This window comes from Orcinus orca, chromosome 8 (assembly GCF_937001465.1).
Source record: "Orcinus orca chromosome 8, mOrcOrc1.1, whole genome shotgun sequence".
NCBI lineage: Eukaryota > Metazoa > Chordata > Mammalia > Artiodactyla > Delphinidae > Orcinus > Orcinus orca.
The window spans coordinates 58,878,512-58,896,392 of NC_064566.1; positions in this window are offsets into that span (position 1 = coordinate 58,878,512).

The window sequence follows — 17,881 nt, forward strand, 5'->3', positions numbered from 1 at the left end:
TATTAAGATTTAGAAATAAAATTATTTTTCTCATCCAGATGAAATACCATCTCATCTCCATAGAAAGATGAGGAACACAAATACTTAAAGAGGAAGAAGACTAGTTTGTTGCAGATTATATGCTACGAATTCTCCTAGACATTTTAAACATATTCTTTGGATTAAAGTGCTAAAGAAATCTCTGAAGGAGTTATCTCTTTTTACAGAAAAGGGATACAGGGAATTCCCTGGCAGTCCAGTGGTTAGGGCTCTGCACTTCCACTGCAGGGGGCATGGGTTTGATCCCTAGTCGGGGTTCCCTGGTCAGGGAACTAAGATCCTGCAGCCACCCAGTGCAGCAAAAAAAAAAAAAAAAGGGATACAGACAAAAGTTCATATAGTTCACACAGTGAAGTGGCAGAGATGAAATGTGAACTCACTTCTTCCTGATTTAAACAATTCAAGTTCTATTTATTATTCTGTGTCACTTCTTAAAGGCATGCCTTTTCTCAGTAAACAATATTAGGTTGATGTCAATACACAAACAAGTGATAGACTAAGTTTGAAGATTTCTACTTAAAAAACTTGGCCAAAATAATTTTACCAGAAAAGTGTCTACTACAAAAGATTTAATCACCTGCCATAAATTTACATTTTCTCATTGGACTCAACCTGGAATGACTGAAAAAAATCATGACAAGTATGTGCAAAGTAGATTTACCATGTTGGCATCCTTTTTTCTAATTTAGCCTACTTGTCTAACAGAAAATATAAAGTTACAGTGAGGACATGGAATTTTGTGTTCAGAATACTTGAGCAAAATTCCTCCAGTCTTGATCCTGTTTCTTTATCTCAGGAAACTTGGGCAAATCTCTTGACTTTCAAAACTTTCAGTTTCGTCTTCTCTTAATTAAAAATAATAACTACATGCCAGGTATGTTCTGAGCATTAAATATTTCATTTTTAAAAGTAAAACCAGAAACCAAACAAGTTGCTCGCTTAATATGTTGCTAAATTAAGATTTTTATTAAAGTCTAATGTATTTGCTTTACCGTATTCCAGTATCTGAATTTCATATTAGAATATATAAGGTAAATTATAAGATTAGGCTTTCATGTTATTGAGAAAAAAATTGCTCATTTTAGGTTGAAAATTTAAAGTTAATTTATAGGATGACATTCATTTCATAAATATACATATTTATGAAATGAACGTCATTCCATACAACACATTAATATTAAAAAAATCATTACTGGTAAAATTTTAATGTTCTTAGTTGGGGATCATAAATTCCAGAAAATTGGGGTGCAACATTGTTTAGGGGTCAGAAAATCAGGGGCCAACCCTGGACAACATCACTGAAAGTTCCTACCTAATATCAGTACCAGCAAAATTAGAGTTCAAACAGTTCAATTCTATTTTATCTGTTAAGATACTCCTCTTTTGCTGCTAAAAGGTCACTTGATCATTTTTTTCCTTTCCTTTTTTGCCCTTGCATTTGGCCTTTCTTGCCCTTTTCAAATGATCTTAGTTTCCAAACTTGGTCTCAATACTTTCTAATCATTTTGGTTTAGCCTCAGCTCTCTAATTCATGCGTGTTTGTTTCAAGTGGTATATCTCCAACAGAGACCTAACTATCCTTATCCTTAATAATAGTAATAATAATTAATGAAAAAATAGTAATATTAGGTGTCTACTATGTGCCAGGAAGGAAATTAAACACATTATGCATATTATTTCATGTAAACTTCACACCCTGAAAGATAGGTGTGATTATCTTCCCTACTATGCAAATGATAAAACTAAAATTTAAAATTTTAATAACCATGATCAAATCATGCATAGTAAGTGGTAAAGCTGAGACTGGAAACCAGATACAATATCAAAACTCATTAGTTTTCCACTAAAACATAGTTGCCTCTGGTCTTTGTATGGATAAGTCACTTAAATTCTCTGAGTTTTTACTTGGGTATAGAAAGAGAGAGTGAGAAGGATTATCTATGCACCCTACCCTTTGTAACAGCCTATGAAGTTTAGTTCTGGCATAGCTGAAGCCAAATAGTCACCCAACAGTAAACACCTATTTTCAAAAGTATGTGGATGGAAGCGGATATTTATTGCCAAAGAGAAATCTGAGTCCTGTATAAAAAACTATGCTTACCCACAGAGTGATATCACCCACTCCTCCACTATACATAACTTGCCAGCCAGGGTCTTGAGCTTTTAACTGTGTACCTGTGATGTAACAGAAGCTGGGAAAACCTACACTTTTTCACCTGGGTACATAGACACATTTCCATCAACTTACATGAATGAGTTACATTCTATTTTTTTAATTTTAGGGAACGATCTAATCCCAGTGTAATTAAATAATGATAACTTATCATAGAAACACTATACAATTTTTTTCTCAAAAATAAGCATAAATAAAAATTAAATTAATCAAGCATTCATTGTATCTGTCATTGGTAGTAATATATTTCAATCTTCCAATCAAGTCACTGTTCTAGAAAATAAACATGAATCATGTTTATTTACCTTCCCATTCAGCTGATGCAGACATCATCTACAAAGGAAGTAGGGTCAAAACCAGCTACTTTGACTTGCTTGAATTCCTGCATGATTTTCCTATTTGATCATTTTTGATGCAGTGTTGCCCCAGTTTAATGAATTCTCCACATCAAAGTCAAAGAAAATTTTTCAAATGTTTAAGTGCCTCATTTAAAATTCTTCAAATAACTCACTATTGTAATTATAGTAAAGCCAAAACACCTTAATATGCCATTTAAGAGCTGTCAAGATGTCCTCTGATTACTGTGGCAATCCCACCTATCACCAGTTCTCTCCATCATATTCTACACTTCATTCATGGTGAACAACCATCCCTGAAACATGTTAGTGAACATACCCAGGTCTGAGAAAATAACGTTCAGAAAAGTAACAATTTTTGTCAAATGTGAGCTCTCACCCAGTAGATAACCTTAACTTAGAGCCCAGTTACTGTTGATGGCCAACCTGTGTATATTGTTCCCTGATAATTGAAGCAAATATCTCTCTAAAGGTTAAGAGAAATATTTCCTTCATGTCAATGAGCAGGCATAGGGCTTGGGAATAATAAAGAATGTGTGTGTGTATCCTGTGTACAAACTATCTATGTAATTTAGAATCTTTGATGTCTTGCATTAGATAATAAAGATTTTAGCCATAGTCTATTTGAAATATTAAAAAGTAAGAAAATGCCACTGGATAGTATTAGACATTCTTCATGCTTCATGGGTAATATTATTTAAAATTTTGCACTTCAAAAATTCATGGGCAGAATTCCAGTTTCAGCTCCAACATGTAAGAAGAAGTCATAAGTCCTATCTTTGCAACAAGAAAAATGCTGAGCAAACTGAAAAGCAATGCTTTTTCTTGGGCCTATAAAAGGACACAGATTGCAGAGTACAGCTACCTTAGAACATGGAGAGACAGGTGAATACAGAGAGTCAAAGTCAAGATCTATTTACCTAGAACAGAAAGTGGTAATTTTGATGAATTGTTAGAAACTAAGTGTGGAGCAGTGTGAAAATTAGAAACTCCTCTGGGCTTCAGTCTTGGGAACATTTTCATTAGTTTTTGCATTCAGGAACTCCATCAGGCTCTCAGTATGAAGATCTGAGAACCATCCCTTTGTGATTCAGGCAGGGGGCAGGAAACAGGAATCATTGTGAAATAAGCCCAGAATAAACTCCATAGCAAACACCTATTCACCCTACCAAGGAAAAAGACTTTGCCAGAGTCTTATACAAATTGGCACAAGGATATTCTTCTTACTTCGGCCCCCACTAGCATTCCTGTTTCCAAAGAGAGAGAGAGAGAGAGAGAGAGAAAGAGTAAAATACAACACTGGGGAAATACTTGGGAATGTCACAGTCCCAAGTCTCAAGGCCACTAAAAGAATGAGAGTTAATCATAAGGTTATAGAATTCTTCCCCTCCTCCAAACCTTCCCACCACACCAACAGGGCTCAAGTATAATAATATAAATCACACCTGAAAGAGCTACATAGGGTAGATTCTATTTAAGGAGGAGTACATAGGGAAGTCTAAAGTGAACAGAGAAGAAAAGAATCAGTGATATTAGGGGAATTTGAAACCTTTGATATCTACAGCTACAATAAGCATTAAATATAGCCCAGCCTAATCAAATTAACATAAATCTCAGTAAATGTTTATTTACCTCAGTTCCTAGTATCTAATACAACATGTATGGCTTTCAACAAAAGATTATCAACATGCCAAAAGACAAACAAACAACATTGACAACAACAAAAAATCAGTCTAAAGGGACAAAGAAGCAAGAAGCAGCATAACCAGACTCATATATAATGCAGATGTTGGAATTATCAGACAGGAAATTTCAAATAACTATTGATAAACTGAAATAGCATACTAATATATGTTAATAGATTTAATGAAAAAAGAAGTAAAAAAAACACATAAGAATGAATGGATAATACCATCAGAGTGATGGGAACTCTAAGAAAGAATCAAAATAAAATGCTAGAAATAAAACAGCATTATAACAGAAAGGGAAAATGCCTTTATATGTGCATTGGCAGACTTGACACAGCCAAAGAAACAATCAGTAAACTTGTACATATCTCAACAGAAACTTCCAAAACAAAAGTGTAAAAAAGAATAAAAGAAAAAAGAAAACATAGCAATTATAGACTGTAGAACAGTTTCAGAAGATATAACATATGCATAATTGGAAAATTCCAAGTAGAGAAAGAAAAAATGAAACAGAAGACATATTTGAAGAAATAATGGCTAATTCCCAAAATTAATAACAGATAACAAATGACAGATTCAGGAACACACAGAACAAGAAGGACAAACATAAAATATTTTTAAAATATTTATATTCACAGTAATTTTGATCTCTAAAAGTGAAGGAGAAATAGACATTATCTTGCAAACAAAATTTGAAAGAATTCATTAATAGCAGACCTGCTCTGCAAGAGATATATAGAGAAGTTTTTCAATGAGAAGGAAAATAATATAGGTCAGAAACTTCAGTCTACATAAAGGAAGGAAGAGTATAAGAGAAGCAATAAGTGAAGGTAAAATAAAATATTTTTATTTTTCTTATTCTAAAGTTACCTAAAAGATAACTTTATAAAGTAATAATAGTAACAAGTATTGATGATTACAACACAGATAGATGAAATAAATGAGAAAATTCATAGAGAGTGGAACAGAAAAATTGAAAATACTCTGCTATACACATGAAAGTTGTGGTGTTATTTGAACGTAGATTAATTAGTTAAAAGTGTTGGAAACTCTAATGTAACCACTAAAAATAAAGTATAATTAATACATAAGAGAGGGGATAAAATTTAACTTTATAAAATGTTCAGTAAAAACCAGAGATGCCAATAAAAGAAGGGAGGCAAACAAAGAAAAAGTACAATGACTAGAAAACAGTTATGCATAAAGTAGGTATTAATTCAACTTGATCAATAATCACTTTAGATGTGAATGGCTTAAATATACCAATTTAAAGACAGAGATTGTCATAGTGGAAAACAAATGAACCCCAACACTTTAAATATTCAGATAAGTTTAAAGTAAAGGATTGGAGAAAGATATACAAAATGATACTAATAAAAAAAATTTGGAGTAGGTAAATTAATTTCAAGAAAAGCAGACTTCAAAATGATAAAGATTATTAATGAAAAAGAGGGGAATTACATAATGATAAAGTATTCAATTCTCCAAGAAGATATAACAACTCTAAACATATATGCACCTAGCAATAGAATATTATGAAGCAAACATATAGGAGGCAAAATTGATAGAATTTTAAAAAAACAATAGACAAATCCACTTCTGTAGGTTAGAAAACTTCAACATTCCTCTTTCAATGATTAAACGATCATGTAGTCCCCCAAATCATTAAGGATATAGCTGACCTGAATACCATTATCAATCGGCTTGATCTAATTGACATTTATAGAATTTCCCATCTCACAACAGCAGAATGTATATTCCCTTCACGCTAATACAGAACATTCATCAAGATGGACCAAATTCTGGGCCATAACATGCCTCAACTAGTTTAAAAGAATAGAAATCCTTCAAGATATGTTTTCAGGTCAAAATTAAATTAAATTAGGAATCAGTAACAAGATAAATAGATAGAAAATCACTGAATATTTGGAAACTAAACACCACACTTGCAGATGTATGGTTCAAAAAAGACTCAAGAATTTTAAAATGTTTTAAATCACAATAAAACCACAACTTATCAAAATCATTAGGTACAGCAAAAGCAGTAGTTAGAGGGAAATTTATAGGATAAAATTCATATATTTAAAAAAGGAATGATCTAAAATCAATACCTGAATCTTTCTTGTTAGGAAACTAAAGAAATAAAGAGCAATTTAAGCCTAAAGCAAGCAGAATAAAATGAATAATGAAAATTAGAACAGAAACCAATGACACTGAAGAGAAAAATAGAGAAAGCAATAAAACCAAAAACTGGCCTTTGAAAAGATTACAGAAATTGATAAACCTCTATGTAGTCTTACTAAGAAAAAAAAAAAAGACATACTTTACAAATGATAGAAATGAAAGAGGAGTCATCAGTACTGACTAATGTATATCAAATGTTAATAAATGAATATCACAAACAAGTTTATGCCACACATTTGATAACTTAGATGAAATGGAATGACACTTTGAAATACACAATCTACCTAAATTCATGCAAGAAGAAATAGGTCATCATAATTGACCTGTATCTATCGTAAAAATTGAACTGATAATGAAAAGACCTTCTCATAGTGAAAGCACAATCCCAAATGGCAAAACTAGTAAATTCCACCAAAAATTTACAGAATAAATGTACCATGTCTCCACAATCTCTTACGGAATATGGAAACAGAAAATATTTCCTAATTCTTTGAGGCAAATATTACCCTAATACCAAAAGTAGATACACATAACCGGAACTGATTTAACAGACTAATATCTCTCATGAATAAAAATGAAACAACCAATAAGATATTAGCAAATCAAAAAAAAAAAAAGATATTAGCAAATCAAAACTGACAAAGAATAAAAATATTTCAGTTTCTTTGTATGTATGTATATGTGTGTTTGTATACAGGAATATAGGAGTGTGTAACACATATCTCAAATCATACAACAGAACCATTAAGTAAATAATAGAAGCACCTCCAATATATTTGTAAATAAGACGTGGTTACTCATTGCTCCTAATACATATTATTCTTGTCTCATTATTCAAGAATCCAATGGAAAATGGATAACAAACAGAAATACAGAAAGCTGAAGGTAAAAAGTTGTTCATTATTGCATTGTTTATAATAGAGAATAAGTAGTATCTACATGCATCAATCAAATTTGTTTAATGAAATTGTGCCATATATCCATACAGAATCAACATTCATTTTGATAAAGCAGTTGTTTACAAATGTTTCTTTACATCCTGTTCTTACAGTGATGTGCCTGGGTCACCTGTTTTGCTTTCTCCAATGATCTCTTTAGAGGCATAAAGCCTCTAAAGGCATATGTGTAGTTAGGCAAACTCTTGCATTCCTGCTGTGCACATTGAGGACATTCCCCAAGGAGTCTCCTTTCTTTCAGCCTAGGTCACAGAGTAGGAAATACAGAAGCTATCTGACCTCAAAATCAGTGGATCTGTAAACTCAAGGATGAGACCTAAGTAACTGAAATTATAAGCCACTGAATATATTTGTTGTTGTTCTGTGGCACTATCACATCAGTATTTGTTCTGATTGGTCAGACAGCCATTCTGATTGGACATGCTTGTACTGATTATTAACTATTTTTAATAAAAATCCTGCATGTCTACAATAAAATACAACTGAATATCATGGAGGAAGGAGGTTTACATGTACTTAATGAAAATATTCTCAGCATTTATTTTTAGGTGATAAAATAAGATATATGTGTACGCCATTATTTATGATGTGAATTCATATGTACATATATGAGCATGTGTCTTTGCAAAGAAAAATTCTGAAAATGTACATAAGATAATGCTTATAACTACTTCTTCTGAAGTGTTTAACTTGAGTAATTGTTGAAAGAGATGTGTATTGTTTACTCTTTTTTAATACTTTTCAAAACATTTTAAACTTGTGCATATGTTATTTCTTCAATAAAATATGTAATGTTTTAATGCTAAAAATAAAGATGTAAGAAGTAATTATTTGGTCTAGCTAAGAACATTACAAAGTATGGTATAATTTTAATAAGATGATTAAAAATAATTTGTGACTGTCTTAGCTATATGATCTAAATTTCAATTTATAAAATAATTTATTCTGAAAGAACTCAGTTGAGATCCTGCCCTGACTTTCCTTCATTATCATGTAATCATAGTTGACATTTATTGAGTCATTAACATAAGCCAGGAAATCTGCAGAGTACTTAACGTGCATTATCTTATTTAATACAATACCTTTTGAAGTAGTTGTATGACTGGTTATGGTTTAGAGATGATTTTTAATATCAAAGTATTTTTTTTCAGAAATGCTCATTAAACTTCAAGGCACCTACTTGCATTCTGAATCAGAGATACTATGTCTTACCTTAGTGATTATAATAACTGCCATTGTGGTTTATTTTATTTTGAAACAATTTAAAATACACAGAAAGACACAAAAAACAGAGAAAAGAACACCTGTGTATCATTTGCCCAGCAAATGCTTTGCTCACTTTCCAAAAAAATCCTTTAGAGCAAAAGGATCCAATCACGCATTCCAGCCAGTTGTCATGTATTTCTGTTTTCCTATGATTAGACAGAGGTCATGCATTTTGGTCCTGCATATCACAGAAGTGAGGTCGAGCTCTTCACTGCATCTTGCTGAATGACACACATGTGGAAATGTCCCATTAATGGTGCTTTCATCATATTGATGAAATTTCATCATAATGATGCCTTCAAGATTCTCCAAGTCAATGTACATTTTTATCTCATTTGAAATAAATGTATATTTTGTGGAAGTATGCTTTAAGACTATGTAAAATCTTGTTCCTATTCCACATTCACACACAAGTTTTAGCATCATACCATTGTGTTGTTACTATGATGATTATCTAATAGGGATTTTTTTAATGAGAGTGAAATTTACATAACATAAAAATAATTATTTGAAAGGGAACAATTTAGTGGCATTTAGAACTTCCACAATGTTGTGAAAGCAATACCTCTATCTAGTTCCAAAATATTTTAATCACCTCAATATCAAAACTCCACACCCATTAAACAGTTACTGTCCATATTCTCCTCCTCCCAGCCCTTGGCAACCACTGGTGTGTTTTCTGTCTCTGTGGATTTGCCTATTCTGGATATTTCACATAGATAGAATCATACAATATTTAACCTTTTGTGTCTGACTTCTTTCACTTAGTATGTTTTCAAGGTGTATTGACATTGCAGCATTTACCAGTATTTCATTCATTTTTAATGCTGAATAATATTCCACTACATATATATTCCACATTTTTTTCATCTATTGATGCACATTTCTGTTTTTTTCCTCCTTTTGGCTATTGAGAATATTCCTGCTATGAGCATTCATGTAAAAATATCTGTTTTAGTCTATCTTCAACTCTTTGGGGTATTATTTTCTCACAGTTCTTAAAGATAAAGTCTAAGATTAAGGTGAAATAAAAGCTCCAGATACCAGGAAGAATTAGATGAATGCTGGAAGAAAGAACAATCTTAAACAAAGAAAGGACAATAAGAGAGCATATGGCACACTCAGGGAACTTTTAACAGTGTGGGATATTTATGGTGGGATTATTAAAGGGTGTGTATAGGAGTTGGAGGAGAAGTATGTGACCTGGTGGGTACCAGTATTGGATGACTGTATGACGCACAAAGTAATTTAGGTTTATCTTCAAGGCAGTGAAGAAACACTGAATAACTTGAAGGAAAAGAGTGAAATCATCCAATTTACATTTAGAAGATTGCTCACAGACAGTGTGGAGGATGAATTAGAGGGCATGAGATTAAAGGCAGAAGGTTAATGCAGTTCCACAGATATAAGAGACTCAATCACAGTAATATCAGAGTGGCATATTTTTTAACCTTGTACAACATTTTATATAAATTCACAGTATGGGAAAATATAAGTTGTGCTTATAGAAAAAAGTGACATTTTTAACAAATAAATAATAACTTACACATCCAAATAAATAGATCTTTCCATATAGTAATCTATACAAGCATGCACTTATTTTAACAACACTATCACCACTTAAAAAATATTTCTATCTCTTCTTTTAAACTTGCCTTCAACAGTGGTTTATGTCATACTAAAAATATGTTTATTGCTTTATAACTTATTGTCTTAAAGTTGTTACCAGCAGATATTTGAAAAAATACCATTGCTTACCAAATCTGATATCTTGTTTACAAGTACCCTTGCCTATTCCCTAAGTTGAAGGGAAGCAATTTAGGTGCATTTAGAAGACAAAAGAAATATGTAGGACTTAAAAAGTCACAAACCATTGTAGGTCCTTTGTAAAAGCTGCCTCTTTTATAAAGAACATATATACTTTCTCTGATTCTGTATATTTTTACTACTCCCTCCTCCACTCATTCAATTTATTTGCCTGAACTGAAATCTTAAAGTATTTGATTTTCTTAGTAGTGCTACTTACAGAACCTCAGTTTCTCTTCTGGCAAAAGGATAATTAAATCTATTTTTCAGATTTGCTGTGAGGATTCTTGTGAGATTAAAAACAAGGTATGCAGAGTACTCAGCTTTGTGTCATTTTAAATATCATTTTTTAAAAGTAATTATTAACCCAAGTGGGAGAAATGAAAAATCTGATTTAATTACCCAGGTTCCTAGATGACCCAGGTTGATAATGTAAAAAAAAATTGCACAGATGGATATTATAACATTAATACTATACCGGACAGAACTTTATATTTGGATGGTTTATTCATAACATAGTTTGGAAGGACCATTAGGTCTTTATTATGGGCATAATCATTATTTTATTACGTTTTACTTTATTTTGTTTATTTGTTTATTTATTTAGGCTGCATTGGGTCTTCGTTGCCGCTCACAGGCTTTCTCTAATTGCGGTGAGCGGGAGATACTGTTTGTTGCGGTGCACGGGCTTCTCATTGCAGTGGCTTCTCTTGTTGCGGATCATGGGCTCTAGGTGCATGGGCTTCAGTAGCTGTGGCACGCAAGCTCTAGAGCGCAGGCTCAGTAGTCGTGGTGCACAGGCTTAGTTTTTCCACGGCATGTGGCATCTTCCCAGACCAGGGATTGAACCCATGTCCCCTGCACTGGCATGAGGATTCTTAACCACCATGCCACCAGGGAAGCCCTATTTTATTATACTTTACTTTTGACGAGAAATGGAAGTACTAGAATGTGAGACAATGTATCTTTAGTTTGTATGTTTCTACTAAAGAAGAATTCTTTCCAAAAACTGTATAAAATACAAATGAAAGCAAGTTTTATTATCCCAGCTTGTTTAGGACAAACCTTTTTTTTAAATTTCACCTTCTACTTGAGAAAAGTCAGATTCATCTTCACAGTTTGTGTTAGAATTAACTGGTGAGTTATGTTGAACAACTGTCTATCCTCATGACCTTCCCTGTTATCCCATGCTTTTATCCTCTCCTTACAACTCTGAATCTACTATTTTTTCTTAACAGCTGTGGCTTATTCCACAGACATTTACATAATATGACTTTCAGAATGACTTTAACCCAAGAATACTCTTTCCCCTTCATTGTAGATACTTCATCAACTCACATCAGTATATTCAATTTACATCAATATATTCAATTTGTGAACTAGGGAAACTTCAAATTAGAACAGGCTTACAGAATAGACATGAAATCCAACTGGTAGAAATATCAAGATATGGAGACTTCTCTATTTTATAAGAATGCCCTTTATACTTTTGTATACTTCAACTCTTAGAAATATTATTTATACTTAAAATTTTCTTCCCTGATTTCCAACTATTAATTTATTCAATTAATAATTCATCTCTTAAATCTTACTAGGCTCTGAAGAGACTGAAATGAACTAGACAGGTTTATTCCTTATCTTCAAAGATTATACAAACTAGAAGGAAAGAAAATGAATAAGTTTATAAGGATAGTGGATATCATGAAGGAAATGAAATGAAGGGCTGTTGGAACACATACAATAATTAACAGACTTAACCTAGTCTGAGTTAACAGAAAATATTTACTTAATATTTTGCCTCTTTCATTCATCTAAAGATTATTTAAGAAGAGGGACTCTCGTATTCATGACTGCATTTTTGTATCAGGATAACATCTGACTCAGTTATATTTTTATTTTTATGCGTTGTTTCCACTGTTCCATTTTGTCTTCATCTTTTAACCATTTTTATCAAAAATCTCATTTAGTTTTGTATTATCTAGAAATGTATCAGACATTTAAATATAACAATGTCATAAAATTCAAACAAAAATAATGAATGGTACCGATTCTACTCAAAAGTCAATTTTAATTCTCGGTGTGAGTCCATTGCTGAGCTAGGCTCTATGGAAGATTTTTATTATATAATATTAGGCATTCTATGTATGTAATACTATGCTTACTAAAAAAAGGGAATTTGATAGCTTGTGGCCACAGCTGGTAGCAGAAGTTTTAATATCTTGTTGCTAAAAGATAGTTTCTCATGAGGCACTTATTTGTTCTCGGGGGAGGAAATCAATCACTTCAAGTATGATTTCCCTCACCTATTTGGAATCTAATTGGGTTTCCAAAATGAGCTAAATTACATGTGAAAATCTGGTAGATAATAGTAAAGAGACTGAACCTTTTACATGTTCTAATCATGAAGACAACAACTCTAAACTAGCGGATCCATTTAGTACATATTTGAAGTATATGTTGCATGTGCAGGGCACTGTATTCAACCCTGGAAATAGAAAGATTAAGAAAGGACTCCCATGCTTATATAGTCTTCAAGAGTACACAGAATCACAAGTAGAAAAAGATACTGAAATGAGCTAAGTGCTATAGAAGTAGTCACAAAGTGTAGTGCAAGCGCACAGGTGAGAATTACTGATTTTGCCTTGACTTATTTGAATTATTTTTGACAATGTGGCTCATTTCTTTGATCTAAAATTTTTAAAGCTCTTCATTGAATCATCATACATATAAAAAAGTGAAAAAAGTATAGAGCTTGATGAGTTTTGACCAATAGAACACCCTCATGTATTTGTGGTCTGTATTTTACAACCTCTCAATTACTAACCACACCTTCTCCCTAAAGAAAACAGATAAGCAGAGATTAGTTTTGTATGTTTTTGAACTGTGTGTAAATTGAATCATACACTAATTATTTTTTGCTTATTTTTAGCTTCTAACCCACTCAAAGTGGGACTCATCTGCAGTTTCACATGTACTGATGATTTATTTTCTTTACTATTTTCTACTCTTTATTTATTCAAACCATTTAATTGTTCATTTTACTCATCAACGATATATGGATGTTTCTAAATTTGAGGCTATTAAATAATATGCTGTATAAGTAAGTTATTGACTGAGGGTTTGTATCCTCCAAAATTCATATATTGAAACCCCATCCCCCAAAATAATGATTTTAGGAGGTAGGGCCTTTGGAAGATAATTAGGATTAGCTGAGGCCATGAGGATGTAGCCCTCATGAATAAAACTAGCCCCTTGAAAGGGTCATTAAAAAGTTTGCTTCTTCTCTTCTGCAACCAGGAAGAGTGCCTTTATCAGAACCATGTTGGCACCCTGATATCGGACATGCATCTTTCATAACTACGAGAAATAAATTTGTTTTTTATAAGCCACCTAGTGTATGGTACTTTGTAATGGCAACTCAAACTAAGAGCATATGTGCACATTCCAGTTGGACATGTTTCCTTAAGAATTATATTTCTGGGTCATGGTATATGCATATATTCAATTGTAGCAGATGTTATAAAACTATTTTCCAAAGTGGTTGCACCAATTACACTTTCAAAAAGCCATCTATGAGAATCCCCATGCTCAGCAGCCTTGTAATAACAGCATTTTGAATTTTTGTTTTTCTCTCTTTTTAATAATTTAAATCTTTCTAGACCTAAAATAATTTTAAATTTAGGAATTTTCAGACTTAAATAAAAGAAAAAGAACATGTGAAATACTGTTGCCGTATATTTATTAGCTACTTTGATGTACTAATTTCTAAAATTCCTTTTCAAGTTCTTTGTCCATTTATCTATTATGTTTTTTTCTTCTCTTCTTATTTATTAAAAGAAGTTCTTTGTATGTTCTCTCCCTTTCTCTGACTTGGATTTTCATCCCCAAGGATGTTTTGTATTTGCAGAAGTTTTTATGTTTAATTTAATCTAATTTTTCTATCTCTTATGATTGTACTTTTTGTGTCCTAAGAATTTTTTGCCTAATCCTAAAGTCTTGAAGATATTCACATATTTAAAAATTTTAAACCATTATTATTTCATGTTTCATGTTTACAGCTATAAACTACTAGGAGTTGATATATATTACTAGTTTTTGTTATGGATCAAAATTTTTTTTTCACATGGATAACTTTCTTCCTCCTCAATCTAAAGTCTCACATTTATAATAAGTCAAATGTTCATACACATGAGGTTCTGTATCTACACTGTTTATTTTATTGCATAGGTCTATTTGCTCTTTACACCAATAACACACTTTTTAATTTCTGTAACTTTATAATGAATTAGATATCTGGTGGCACCACTCCTACCTCTTCGTGGTTCTTTAATGTTGTCTTGGCAATATTTGGCCATTTCCATTTTCATATAAATTTTAAAGTCAGCCTGTAAGTTATTGCACAAGAAATCTAGGAGTTTTAATTGATATTGCATTGGATTTTACAGAACAAAATGGAAAATTGACACTTACCAAAATTAAGTAGCCAATACAGGAACATGATTTACCTCTTAATTTATTTAGACCCTCTTATTTTCTCTCCAGTTCGTTATGACAAAGAGTTTAAAATAAAATTATTTTATTCTACAAATTTTTATTTTGAAAAAATTCCAAACTTACATAACAGTTGAAAATTCAGCAAGGAACAGCCATATATCCTTTACTTCATATATATACTTCATATATATATATATATATATATATATATATACACAAACATATATATACACACACACACATATATATATATATACATACATATACTTTTTCTCATATGAAACATTTGAAAGATCGTTCAGCTCTTAATATTTAATATTTTGGCATAGGTCTTCCAAAAGCAGGGGCATTCTCCATCATACCTAGTACAATTTATACATTAAAGAAATTTTACACAATTCAATAATGGCATCTAATGTAGGCACCCCATATTAAAATTCCTCCTTTTTTCCAAAATTTTGCAAAATTATTTATAAAGTTTCCATTATATATTAAATATCTCCCACTCCAATTTTTCTTAAAGATTTCTTAACAAATGAATGTTGAATTTTATCTACATCTATTAAAATTAAACTTTTTTCTCCTCTGTTAATTGAATAAATAACATCAACTTATCTTTGATATTAAACCAAATTAGCATCCTTGAAGAATTAGAGAGAGAAACTGAGAGAACTGGATTTGGTGGTTTGGCAATATTCTCCAATTTGCTATCTATGTTCATGAGAGAAAAGTCTGTCATTTTTATTTCTCATAATGGTCACATCATGCTTTTATTTCAAGTTTATTTTGGCTTTATAAAATGTGTCCTCTCTTTATTCTGAAATAGTTTGTTTAGTATTAATGTTATTTCTTTATTAAATGTTTGGTAAAATTCATTGATGAAGGAATTTGGGCCTGAATGGTCCTCTGTGGGAATACTGAAATACAGATTCTACAGCTTTAAGAGATATATAACAAATTATATTTTCCACTTTTTATTTTGGTAAATTGTGATTTTCTTAAAATTTTATTATTTAGTCTAAATTTAAAATGTTATTTTATGATTATTCAAAATAGTATTTTATTATATATTTAATAACTGTAGGATTTGTTGTGATCATCCATTTGTTATTTCAGATATTGGTAATTTGTGTTTAATCTCTTTTTTACTTGATCATTCTTTCCAGGGTATAATCTAATTTATTACTCTTTTCAAACAAACAATTTTGGCTTTGCTGATCATCTTATTTTACATTTATTATTTTATTCACTTCTGTTCTAACCTTTGTTATTTTATTCCCCTATGTTGCTTCAGTTTGATTTTTTTGTTTGTTTATAATTTGATATGAATGCTTAGAAGTTTCTCTGTTCTAATTTGTTAAAGTTATACATTTCTTTTTCAACACAGCTATTGACATATATACACTATCGATACTATGTATAAAATAACTAATGAGAACCTACTGTATAGCACAGGGAACTCTACTCAGTGCTCTGTGGTGACTTACATGGGAAGGAAATCCAGAAAAGAGGGGGTATATGTACACGTATAGCTGATTCACTTTGCCGTACAGTAGAAACTAATGCAACATTGTAAAGCAACTATACTCCAATAAAAATTTTAAAAATTAAAAAAGTTAAAAGAAAACACAGCTCTAGTTGCCTCCACAAGTTCAAATTTCTGCTTGTAAATTTTTCTTTAAACATTTATTTTCAAACAATTTGATATTTTTCTAGTAATCTTTCTGTTATCTATGTCTAGCTTATTTTCACTTTAGTAAGAAAGCATATTTTAATTGATTTTAATTTTTTTTAAATTGATTAAAGTGTTCTTTGTGTCATAGCATAGAGCCAGTTTTGGTTACTGTGTCACTTACACTTGAAAAGATGCACATTTCAGTTTGTTGGATGTGGGTTCTGCATATGACAATCAATTCAGGTTAGTGAACTGTACTATTCAGATCTATATTCTTACAGACTTGTTTGCTTATTTTATCCATTAATGTCAGCACGGTGTTAATATCTTCCACTTTGATTATGGATTTGTCCATTTATCTTTCATGTTCTGTTATGTTCTTTAATGTTGTTTTGCTTTTTATATTTTGTATCTATGTATTTAATTCTTACTTATATTTTTATATCTTTCTTTTTAAGAGAATCTTTTATTATTGACAAAGTCCTTCCTTATTTCTAGTAATGCTTTTTGCTTTAAAGTTTATTTTTTCTGATATTACTATATAACAAATTAAAAATTTTTGCAAATTTCTTTATATATATTTGCATAATTTATTTTCCCATCTTTTAAAATTCAATCTTTCTTTAGTCTTATATTGAAATCATGTCTTTTGTATGATGCATATAGTTTTCTTGTTTTATAAAACTTAGTCTTATAATCTTGTCTTTTAATTAGAATATTTATATGCAATATAATATGTGATATATTTAGATTTGCTATCTATATTACTCTTTTTTATATTTGTCCCACCTATTTTATGGTCTGTTTCTTTTTTTTTGGTTTTATTAAATATATTTAATATTTTCTCTCTCTACTAGCTTTACTGTTACAATAACTATTCTTTTAGGCGTTACTCTAAAGTTATTGCATGTATCCTTGAAATTAAATTGTGATATAAATTATTAATTTTACCATCTTCCAGAAACTCCAAGGAACTTAGACTACTCAGTGTTTTGATTTGGAAATTTTCTACTGACCTGTATGCTAGTTTCATAATTTTTTATCTAGCCTTTTCTAACCTACTGTTAAACCTATTCATTGACTCCTTAATTTGTAATTTTATTTTTAAATTCTAAAATTTCTATGTTAGCCCCTTTTATAGTTTTAAGAATTTAACTGAAATTCTTTATCCTGAATTTTTTCTATGGCATTTATTTTTCAGAACTCATCATTTTCTATATATCTACCCCAATTCCTCTGTATTA